This window comes from Suncus etruscus, chromosome 11 (assembly GCF_024139225.1).
Source record: "Suncus etruscus isolate mSunEtr1 chromosome 11, mSunEtr1.pri.cur, whole genome shotgun sequence".
In the NCBI taxonomy this organism is placed as follows: domain Eukaryota; kingdom Metazoa; phylum Chordata; class Mammalia; order Eulipotyphla; family Soricidae; genus Suncus; species Suncus etruscus.
The window spans coordinates 83,555,820-83,568,673 of NC_064858.1; the positions used below are offsets into that span (position 1 = coordinate 83,555,820).

General features: G+C 35.7%; 1 protein-coding gene and 1 non-coding gene across 2 annotated transcripts in view; both read right to left on the reverse strand.

Annotated features, from left to right (window-relative positions):
* The window catches only part of DNAJC14 (DnaJ heat shock protein family (Hsp40) member C14), a 1,080,043-nt gene that overhangs the window by 242,105 nt on the left and 825,084 nt on the right, over positions 1-12,854 (reverse strand). The gene's annotated exons all lie outside the window — the stretch shown is intronic.
* LOC126023263 (small nucleolar RNA SNORA51) lies at positions 11,317-11,443 on the reverse strand. Its single transcript, XR_007500448.1, has one exon. It is a non-coding gene; the product is annotated as a small nucleolar RNA SNORA51 (small nucleolar RNA).

The window sequence follows — 12,854 nt, forward strand, 5'->3', positions numbered from 1 at the left end:
CTTAATATTTGACTCTCAAGAGACTTATTAACACATTATAAGATAAAATGTTAAACAAATGTCCTAATAGAAATAGACCATCTTAAATAAAAATCAATGAAATAGAATTATATTATGGGGCAACAGAATACCTTACTGGTATCCTTTTAAGCCGAATATTATAAATATTTTCACTTCCACCATCAGTAGTGCCATTAGGGATATCTGACTCTACAGCAAAATGTTCAGTGAGTAGTGCAAGAAATTATGTAAGGAATACAATCCAAATAAAGGGTGTGTTATTCACAGTCATGTTTTTGAGTCCTGCATATAAAATAAAGAAAAAAATTAAAATACATGAGCTAGAATAACTGTATTATATCATTCAGAGTTTAATTTCTACACATTTAGAGATGGATAATATATTAAATGGATGACTTTGATTATGAAGATAAAGATATATGAAAGATATCAAAAAGCTACAGAAAAGTGTATATATATAGATTACATATATATTCAAATATATAAAATATAGTTGATTTTTGTTTGTCAATAAATTAAAAAAGGAAATATCACATATACTTTGATTAATATAACAAACTATTAGTGGATGAATATCAGTAATTCTAAACTAAAATAGACTGATAATAAAATAAACTAATAAAATTAGTTAAAACTCTCTAAGGTAATATAGTGACAAACTACATATTAAATAGTAAAATAGCTATACTAATCTTGAATAAAATCATGAGAATAGATAAAGATATTCATTTGTATCACTGATATCTAAAATTCTTTATCATTATTGAACCATGTCACAATATATATAATAAAATAGATTACCAGAATATAGTTATGTCACTATCAGAGTTAGTAGGTATATAGCCATATTCTCTCCATCTGTAAAAATTTTTTACATATTTAAATATTTTGAAGTTTCTTAATAATATAAAGTATCTTAATATTATGCACATTTTAATGATTTGTGTGTTATTTTAAAATGCATGATAGTAATAAAAAGACAGTTTTATGAAATATTATTTTACTCCTCATGTCATAATATAGCTAAAGCAATAAAAGTTAATAGAAAATGTATAAACTGTCTAAACATTTGACAACTTCAATAAATAAGAAACATACAGAAAAGACTTCAATTGATGCTTAGGCTTTAACTTACATGTGGTAAGGAGAAAGAAAAACAACAAAGAGAGCAAAAAGTAGACAAAACATGAAGTAATAAAAAAAATAGACCTTTACTTTGGGGGGAGGCCACACCCAGCAAGGTTACTCCTGGTCATTCTTAGCAGGGCTTGGGGGACCAAACCAAATGCAGGTGATCAGACCCAGGCCTGCAGCTGGTAAAACAAATGCCCTACCTGTTGTACTATCTCTCCAGCCTTAGATTTTTTTTGATTTAAAAAGAAATTACTAATTATCAAACGAGAAGAAAGAGAAATTATTTTAATAAAAACAAAGATACATTCAATATAAAATGAAACCATCTTTGGTAAACTTAATTAATGGTAATAGATGTTTATTTTCATGCATACATATGCACACTAAAATTTATATAATGTTAAAAAGCAAGTAATTCCAAAAAGATAATTAAATGATAGAAATATTAAAATGCTTACAGATAGTACAAGTGCTTGTATTGGATTCCCTTGATACCGGTATGTAACCCAAGAGCCATGCATGGCCCCCCCCAAGCACTGATAGGGATAACTCAAGAGTAGAACTAGTATACACTGTGAGTACTGCCATGTTTGGTCAAAAATCTAAACATATAATTTTTAAATAAATTAAATAGCTTCCACTGTAAGAATGCAAATAAAAATATTAAAACTGATGTTGACAATAAAATAAATAGCAATGTACTGCAGGTGTCTTGCGTCTCAGCATCTCTCGTGGGACGAATTCCTTCACGAGAGAAAAGCCAGCACACGAACAGACAAATATGAAATATGAAATAATTAGACTACACAAAATATATTGTATGGGAAACTGCGTCTGCAATAGATGTGAGACAAATTTACTTTTCAGGCTGATGACATCTAAGCACAACTCTGGTATGTAAAGTTTCAGGGAAAACAAAGAGCAAGGAATCTTAGGAGAAGGACGACATGATAGCAGGCCCTAGAATATACATATCAGAAACTAGCCAATATAGGTGAAAAGATTCCCCTGCTAAAAGGTAAGAAAGTGACATAAGGGGGTGTTCTGGTTTAGCAAGAAGCTTCTTATAACAAAGAAAGAGAAACTGGTTTTGATACAATTTTGCAGCCTGCAGGAGTAATAAAATGCAAGAAAGATAGGATCTGTTTGTTTACTACCTAAAAGCTTGAAAACAGAAAAACAGGTTGCAGGTAACTGGCTGGACTCATCTTTGAGTTGCAAATATACTTAGCCAGTGCAGAACTTTAGCAGCTTTTGGTACTGAAATTTCTCTGACTGCACATTGACTGAGGCCGAATTTTGGTCTGTAGTTTTGCAAGGGAGACAAAGCCAAATGAGAGGAAAAGAGATATCACCATGTAATATATAACAGAAATATAGCCAGTGATCCACGCAGAGGTTATAATTAATACCACCAATGGGCCTGCTGGCCAAAATATTTCTTGGGGGAATTTCAGCTATCTGCACCAGGAAAGCCAATAGACATGTCTGGTGGGCTAGCTTCCCCTATAATGGAGACATCCATGCTGCATGCCATGGCAGCAATGAATTCTAAAGTAAAACATATACATATGACTGCCAACACAGTGGCCCTGACTAGACCACTTTTAATATCAAATTCTGACCACCGTTCTTTTATTTTCTTTGAAGAACTATTTTAATCATTTCTGGAAGAACAACTATTGGTTAATTAACTTTGTCAATTTGTGTCTAAGAAAAATGTTGTTGGTATTACATTTCTGAAAGTCACTTTCACTGAATGCAAGATTTTCTTCAACAGGTTTTGCTGCAGTGATTCTAGGACACATCTGACAGCATTGAGAATGCATATCCAAGCTTATACTTGTCAGTGATGAAGAACCATAAGACTGTGGAAAACAAGTAGGATTTCCTATGTGCAAAGCCATGCTCTTTCAATTGAGCACTCATATAATATTTAAATATTTTATTCAAATAACTGGTGGCACTGTAGAAACTGCATGCTGCGTGTGCAGTCTGGGGAGTGGTGCCATCTATATCTTAAAGAATTGCACTGAGCAATGCTGAACACTTCTGCTGGACACAGTCAACATAGGTTGTTTTCCTTCTGTCAGTAATTAATTTTAATCCTTAATTGGTCTGGTAGAATTGTGGTTTTAGTAGATCAAGCTGAAAGCAGGAGGAGCACCTCACTCTGGGAGGCCAATAGTACCCCAACACAGACACTGGGGGAGTCTTGCAGCAACAAGGGAGACACTAAAGGCTCTGTTCATCTAAGACAATCCAAAGATCTAGGAAGATATTATAAAACTAAAGCCAAAGAGAAATAACCCATGCATAATCATTCCACATAAGAGAAAATACAACAACTCGGACCTGAATTCCACTAAGCAGGTAAAATCTTAAAATCATAAAATGGAGCTTCACTACTAGAATTTGAACATTTTGATTACTAAGAATTTACAGCATTTTGAAAGTTTTGATTCAAAATTAAGGAGCAATGACAGTGAGCAGACCAGAAGGAGAGATTTGGAGAAATGCTTCAGTCTCATGTCTCTTTTCTGAACTCCACCACCAACCAAAAATGATGGCCCTGCCCAGAAGGAGAGCGCCAAAGGGATGTGACTTCTCTGCTTCACTCTGTGGTCACACACTTCTTCTACGTAGTCAATCCCACAACAGCAAGTAGAAAACACCACACTTCAAGTGTTTCAATGGGGAATCAACACTTACCTCCACCATGCTGATAGAATAAAGATGGTAGCTCTGATGACTTAACAAGTACCAATAACCTACATAGCCTCTCAGATAAGAATATTAGAAAAATATGGAGAATTAAAAAAAAAACTCAATGAAATTATAGAATAAAGTGAATAAACCTCAACAAAGACTCAAAACATTATAAAAGTAAAAATGAGAAAACTCCAAACTGAAGTTTGTTAACAGGGCTGGAAAAACCAGTAGGTGAAACGAAAACTCACTGGAAGGCCTCACCAGCAAAGGAACAATGGCTGAGAGCAGAAAAAGTGAGCTGGAAGATAAGCTGCATAATAAACCTATACAATAGAAGAGTTAGGGAAAGAACTTTAAAATAAGTGACCATACAATGGGAAAAAAACTTCAAAGGATGTGAATGGATGAAAATAGGAGTCTGGACTAAAGTCAGCAGAAACAACATAAGCATCATTGGAGTCCAAAAGACAGAGAAAGAAAATCCCCATGTAAAATATCAACAATCAAGGACATCATTGTAGAGAAGTTCCTTGAACTATAGAGAGCATGCAACCACATTTTGGATGCCCAATAATGCCAGCTAAAAGATTAAAAGAAAAATGCCCAAGGATACATCATGGTCACAATGTTCAATGCTACAGATAGGGATAGAATATAGAAGGCAGCATGATCAAAAAGGAAAATTGTGTAAAAAGAAGCATCCTTAAGATTTACAACAAATTTATCGCAAACAACTCTCAAAGCCTGAAGAAAGTGGTAGAATATAGTGAAAAAACTCAAATAAATGAATGCTTCATAAAAAATTATTTGCCCAGCAAGATATATTCATGTTTGAAGAAAATATACACAGCTGAATAAACAGATAAACAAATGCTCAGAAACTTTACAGACTCAAAAATAAACTTTAAAAGAACTGACTGTTCTAGTTTAATGCAAGGCAAACCAATAAAACATACCAAATGCCTACAAAAATAAAATCTAATTTCATGACAATAATCTCTTTCAAAGTTAATGGTCTCAACTCACCACTTAAGAAACTCCTAGACCTAGAGTAAAAATGGATAAAAAAAAAGAATCCAATAGTTTCTGTCTACAATAAACACACCTGAATAGAGCAAACATAGACAACAAGTCAAAGGCTGAAAACAAGTAAACAGCTCCCTTACAAAAGATGAGGTGTACATACGAATATCAGGTGACAGAGATTTTAAGCTTAAAAATGTTCTGAGACAGAGATGGACATTATTACTAATCAAGGAGTGTGTGCCCCGTGAATAAATAACACTTCTAAACATATATGCACAAATAATGGCTAGTTCATTTAAATACTTAAAACAACAGTTGATAAACTTGAGAAAAGACATCAATAGCAGCAGAGAATAGAAGATTTCAGCACAGTTTTAACACATCTTGATAGGTCAACCAAAATAAAAAGATATACTGGCCCTAATGGAAGAAAAAGAAGAGAGTGACTTACAATATATATAGAAAGCTCTTCACCCCAGGATACTATTCTTCTCCATTGCACCAGAGACATTCTCCAAGAATTCATCAAAGGAAGAAAATGCCTATATAATTAGTTACTTTCACAACAGAGGATATGCAGAAATAATAAACTGAGCTGATTGTAAGCAGATAAACGAAAATTATAAAACTTAAACCAGAAATTAACAAACTGATATCAAGGTCTTTAATCCATTTGAATTTTACCTTCATACATGGAAATAGCTGAGGGTCTAAGTTTGCCTTTTTGCAAGTGGCTGACCAGTTGTGCCAACAGCACTTATTGAAGAGGTTTTCCTTCCTCCATTTAGAAATTCTTGCTCCTTTATCAAAAATTAGGTGACGGTATGTATGGGGAACATTCTCCGAGTACTCAAGCCTATTCCTCTTATCTGAAGGAATGTCTTTATTCCAATACCATGCTGTTTTGATAACTATTTCAGACCTGAAACCATAATGTGTATAAAACAACACATAAGTAAAATACTCCATGACATTGAGACTAAAGGCATCTTTAAGTAGGAAACAGCACTCTCCAAACAAGTGTAGCAGAAATAAACAGATGGGACTATATTAAGCTAAGAAGCTTCTGAACCTCAAAGGAAATAGTGCCCAGAATACAAGAGTCACCCACAGAGTGGGAGAAACTACTCACCCAATATTCATCAGATAAGGAACTAATGTCCAAAATATACATGGAACTGACAGAACCTTACAAGAAAACATCATCTAACCCCATAAAAATGAGAAGAAATGAGCAGACACTTTGACAAAAAAGAAATACAAATGGCTAAATGGCACATGAAAAAATGCTCCACATCACTAATCATTAGGGAGATGCAAATCAAAAGAACTATGAGGTACCATCTCACACCACAGAGATTGGCACACATCACAAAGAATGAGAACAAGCAGTGCTGGTGAAATGTGGAGAGAAAGGAACTTTTATTCACAGCTGATGGGACCACAATCTAGCCCAAACTTTATGGAAAGCGATATGGGGATTTCTCCAAAAGCTGGAAATAGAGCTCCCATATGATCCAGCTATTCATTGCAGCACTGTTTACAATAGCCAGACTCTGGATAGAGCATAGATGCACCTCAATAGATAAATGGCTAAAGAAACTGTGGTACATATATACAATGGAATATTATGCCACTGTTAGAATAGATGAAGTCATGAAATTATCCTATACATGGATGTATATGGAATCTATTATGCTGAGTGAAATAAGTCAGAGGGAGAGAGATAGACACAGAATAGTCTCGCTCATTTATGGGTTTTGAGAAAAGTAAAAGATATTTATGCAATGATTCTCAGAGACAAAAGAGAGGAGGTCTGGAAGGTCCAGCTCACAACATGAAACTCACCACAGAGAGTGATGGGTGGCAGTTAGAGAAATAATTACACTGAGAATCATCATAAAAAATGTGACTGAATGAGGGAAGTAGAAAGCCTGTCTACAGCAGAGACCGAGGTGGGGTGGGGAGGAGGGACACTTGGGACATTGTTGATGGGAATGTTGCACTGGTGAAGGTTTATTTTTATTAAAAAAAATATGACAGTGAAGGAACAGAACTTCAAGAACTGCAAAGAAAGATTTTGATATAAGCTCCGTTCCTTGACCTGTGCAGATACCAAGATCTCTTGATACAGAGGTCAGATTTTATCACCAATGATAGAGCAGAAGTCTTCCATACACCACAAAAGCACTGAAGGGAGAGTAAATGAACATGCAAGGAATCTATAGTTATTCCCATGACAGTATACTTCAAGTGTGGAGAAACCCTGTATCTCTTAGTCCAACGGAAATTCCTCTCTAATATCCCCAATATTTACTGTGCCTAAGCAGGAAAAAAAACAGCACAAAATAATCTTTTTTATTTATGTATCTATTTATTTTTTTATTTTTTTGTTTGGCTTAGATATTTATGTTGTTGTTTCCTTTTTTTAGCACTCTGTTATGATTTTATTTCGGGACCGTGGTTATTATGTGGTGCTTGTCTTTATTGCTGTAGTGCTCACTGGATTTTTTTATTTGATATTTTCTTTTGTATTGTTGCGATGTTGGGCTTCTTTTTCTCTTTCTTCTCTCAAACTGAGGTTGAGAGCCTCTAGAAGGACTTTGCCCATTTTTGGCTTATTTGATTTTTACCATATTCTATTGCTTTTTTTTTCTTCAAGCAGAACCACATAACTTGACCTCTCTAGTTCTGCCTCTGAAATTTAGGGGGAAATAATGGACGGTACCCAGACCAAACAGTTGTATGATCACTAAGTGTTGTATCAAATAAATAAGGATGGGGCTGGATGGCGATGGATGGAGAGATTCTTCTCTCTGCCACCCCAGGCCACGTGGCTCCACAACCCCATCCAGCCGGCGAGTTCCAGGCCCAGGTGAAAGGCGAAATCACTCACTCACAGGCAGGCTTCAGAAAGCATCATCTTTATTCATGCCCTATCCACCACATGTGTGTGGCCTACTCATAACCTTTCAAGCACAGCAATACTTTGCTAGCCCTGCATCTTATCTCCTGTTAGCCATCTTCCCTTTGGGCTCCATGCTGGTCAAAGACCAGAACACAGAGGCCCAAAAGCCAGAGCGCCCAGCAGCACAGAAAGAGCCCGAAACCCCTCGGTCCAAGGCTTATCTAACTTTTCCAAGACCCCTCCCAGGAATGGGCCGGGTCTTGCAGGTAAGGTCACACCTAATATCTGGTTCCCAAGACCCCTCCCAGAAATGGGTGGGTCTTAGGTATATACACCAAATCCAGGGTTTCAGATAGGTAAACCAACATTGATAGCAACAAAGAACAAACCAACAACACAGTATGCTTCACACAGACAGACCTTTTCCCGCAACAAGGGACCGTCTCCCTGTTGCTTCTCCTGTTGAGTTACCTCAACGGCTCCCTGGGGCGCCTCCAGGGCCTTAACCTTGCAGTATTAAAGCTCATCAGCTCCCTGCCACTTGGAATACACATCAAGTGGGGACCCCGCCACTTGGAATACACATCTAGTGGGAGATCCCTTAGTCACGTGAGGGACTCTAATCCTCCTGTGATACAAAGTCTTCTACTACTCGGTTTCCACGTCGAGTAAGGAACTCATAACCTCAGTGACTAAGCCACCACAAAATCTGCTTCCCACTGGTCTCAGATTACAACATAATCTTAGACTAAGACAGACACGAAGCAAAGAGCACTCACACACACACATCAGTCAGAACTCACCAGGCCGCCTGTTCACAGCTCTGTTCTGGGCAGGATGAGGACTCCTGGCTAGCTCACCAATGAAAGGTCCAGGCGTCCTAATCTAGCTGCCCGATGCAGAGAAATGAAGAGGCTGAGGCCCCAGCAAATGCTCCAAAAAGTGCTTTATTACTGACCAGAATGGCCAGGGTTAATGTGTGCCCAGAATAGGACAGGGACAAAGACCTCGTGGTCCCATTGGTCCCTCCTTATATAAGATGGGAAGTGGGAGGGGAAGGAGTGACGCCACTTCCTTGAGGGCTGGACTTCAGCTACGGTAACATGAATCATTGGTGAGGTGGGGTAAAGGCGGGACTTCCTTAAGGGCGGGACATCCGCAAAGGTAAAACATGTTATTGGTGGGGCCGAGGTAGTGACGACTTTCTTAAGGGGCGGGACACCTGCCAAGGTTGGTGGAGGTGGGGCTGACTTCCCTTTTCAGTAGTAAGCTAGACACAGAGGGGACCACTTATACCAGCAGCCCAGGGAGAAAAGGAGGGGGATATGGGATGCAAGCTAAGGATGGGGTGGAGGGAAGAAACTTTGTTGATGGAAATTCTCCTGATTCCAAGTTAATATGTACCTAAAATATTACTGTGAAAGATAAGTAATCCACTTTTGTCAAAATAAAATATTATAAAATATATATTACAAAATAAAAGAAACTGTGGTAGAGTCATGTAAAAAAATTTCTAATAAATTATTAAATTAAAGAAATTAACAAATTTAACACTGAAAAATAATTCCCAAAATCAATAAAGGCAAGAGTTGGATCTTTGAAATTATAAAATAGATTTATAAACCATTAGGAAGACTCAAAGAAAGGGAAAGAGAGAAAATTAATAAGCAGAATCAGGAAGTAAAATATAGAGGTCACTACAGAAATTGCAAACTTTCAAAGAGTAATTAGAGGCTACTCTTAGAAGCTCTATGCCACAAAATAAGATTACTCCAATGAAATGGATAATTGAATAAAATGATCTGGAATACCTGAACAGACATATCAATATTGTGATTATTCAAAGGATAATCCTTCCCAAAATCAAAATCCAAGGTTCAGATGGATTTACTAATGAATTCTTTCATAACATTTTTTTTTTTTTGGTTTTTGGTTTTTGGTGCTCAGGGATTACTCCTGGCTGTCTGCTCAGAAATAGCTCCTGGCAGGCACGGGGGACCATATGGGACACCGGGATTCGAACCACCCACCTTTGGTTGCAACCACCTTCGGCTGCTTGCAAGGCAAACGCCGCTGTGCTATCTCTCCGGGCCCGAATTCTTTCATAACTTTAAAGAGATTGTAATAACAATATTCGTCAAGCTCTTATAGAAAATTGAAAAAGCATAAACACTCCCAAATAGTTGCTATGAAGTTAACATCACCTTGATTCTTAAAACAAATACTAAAAATAAAATACACAAAAGAGAAATATAGGCCCATATTCTAGATGAACATTGATGTAAAGATTTTCAGCAAAATACTAGCAATAACTCATCAAGAAGCTTATATGCCATGATCAAGCTGAATTCATTCCAAGAATGCAAGTATAGTTCACATACATAATTCAATAATACACCATACACCATGTCAATAAAAGTAAATACAAAAATTATACAAACATATCAATAGTTCCATGGAGTGGATAAACTCAAGGGGAACTCAGGAGGCACACCAGATATATACCTAGATTTCCCAGGTGCTGAGAGCTTAAATAACTATCACAGGATTTCTCAAAAGGCCTGCTGTGGACACCTTTTTCCCTGCATGGATAGTTGAGGAATTCCCCAAGAGATAAATCCATGCTTCGTATTACATTTTCTGTCATTATTTGGATATCTCATCTTTGTAAAATCTCAGGCAAAATTATGGACTCGATTGAATTATTTGGCTCAGCAATTCCAGCACCAAAGATTACTAATAGATGTCCCTTTCTGGATAATATTTAGCACCTAAATGCAAAGACAATATATTTTTTCTCTTTTTTGTCTATGTTCTTGCAGCTTCAGTTTCTGGTAATCAAGGGAATAGTCAGAATACAGACCCTGGGCTATTGACTCTTCTCAGAAAGCAGAAGCCACAACTTAGGCCATTTGGCTCTTTCCTTTACTTGACCTCTAAAAGAATAGAGCCCAGCTCAGCGAAGATCATGTACCTAGATATTTTCTACTTCCTAATAATCCCTGATTTTACATTTGAAATAAGCTTGCAAAGAGATCCCTTGAGTTACAACTTTCTCCTTTGTAACTCAGAATTATTACTGCTCACACCCATAGCTTATGTATTGTTTACTGTTAAACTTTGCCTGAGAATGTAAACATTCTCCTCTATACCTATTACTAGCTTTTCAGCTTGTAAAATTACCTGCTTAAAAATTCAACTTGTTGTACTTCTGCCAGAAGATGTGCTGACCCCACAGACTCTGTGTGTGGTTTCATTATTTCATATTTGGCTGCTTGTGTTACCATTTTTCCACTTGTGAAGGATTTATTGCCCACTAGAGATGCTGAGACACAAGACACTTGAAGTGCAATAGACACTGAGAAAGCATTTGACAACGTCCGGCAACCATTAATTTTAGGAACTCTCAATAAGATGGGAATTAAAGTAGCTTTCTTCAATATTGTCAAAGGCATTTATTACAAACCAACAAATATTGTACTCAATGGGGAACATCTTAAATCTTTTTTTTTCCTCCATGTTCACCCATTCACAATACAGACCAGGCAAAGGGCCTGGCTGAGATGTATATAGGGTGCATTTACTGAAACCCAACAAAGAATAAATTTGTAACCAACCACAGTGCTTAAATAAATTGATTTAAAAGATATTTAATTTTTTAATTTATTATATTCTTAAAACTAAACTAATTTAATACTCATACAATTATAATGGAATATAGAATGCAAATGATATGTTGAAAAAGTTTGTCAAATATTTTAGAAATTGAGATATCTAATTTAAGAATTATCTAATATACTTCACTTAAAGACCCAAGAGAAATAAAATAATATTTCCATAGAAATTAAGGTAAATGTTCAAATTGTCTTTATTTTATATGGGGAATGGAGTTGTATGAGCCACACTCAGCATTGCTCAGGGATCATTCCTGGCAAAACATAAAAGATCATATTCAGGTTCAGGGGTTGAACTAAGGTGGGATAATTGCAAGACTGATTGCCTTATACTATTCCCCTCCTCTTATACCTGTACTATCTTTCTAAGACACCAGTATATGGAATTGTTTAAATTTGTATAAGAAAATGAATTACTCTCTCTACTGGTGGAAAAATTATTTTATGATTGTCAAAGAATAGAGGTGTAGAGAAGTACAAGTGACTCAAAATATGTACAAGATAAGCTTTGGAGGTGATGTATTTGCTCATGTTTATGTTTCCACAACATCACATATGTCAAAGTATAAAAATTGTCTGCTTTGATTATGTGTAGTTAACTGCTGATTTTTTCTTCATGACAATATTAAAGAAAAATAAGTAAATGAACTAAATAACTTGATTCTTACCTTCCTCTTTTCTCTAAAGACACAAGCGCCTCAATAGCCTTTGTTAGTTGTTTGCTTTTGCCAAAAAAAAAAAAAATTACTCCCAAAGATTCATTAGTGAGTTTGAATGTAAATCACTAAGGACCTTTTTTTTATTCAATAAGTTGAATAAGTCCATGCTCTACTCCTCATACCTCTGACCCTGTCCAGCTTTCTCAAAAGAGAGAATTTTCCATATCCACTGTCATGACTATCACTTTCTTCTACCCAGTGTTAAAATATGCAAGAAAATACTTCTTAGATCTTTCTTGAGAATGTCAATTAGTTGGAGCAAGTACTTTTAGAGAAACTTTTTTATGTTTAAAAAATCTGATAGTATTAATATAGTTGCATGAACAAAGAGATAAGATTTCACATAAAATAGTCACAAACTTAAAATTTTAATTTTAAGTATTGTTTTTAAACTAACTAGAGGAAGTTATGATTGACTGAGAAAAAAGTAAGTATGATATGTTTTTCAATTTATAGTATTTCTCTTTGTAAAATGTTAGCCACATTTTATCAAGAAGAAATAAATCACCAATAAAATAGTTTTGATAATTACAATTATGTATTTTATAAACATTTAATACTTTATTAAATTTCACATTGTAAACAGATGTAGATCCAGATAAAAATAGGATATAAAAACTACCTAGAAATTATATAAAAATTAATTTCCAATTGGAAAAT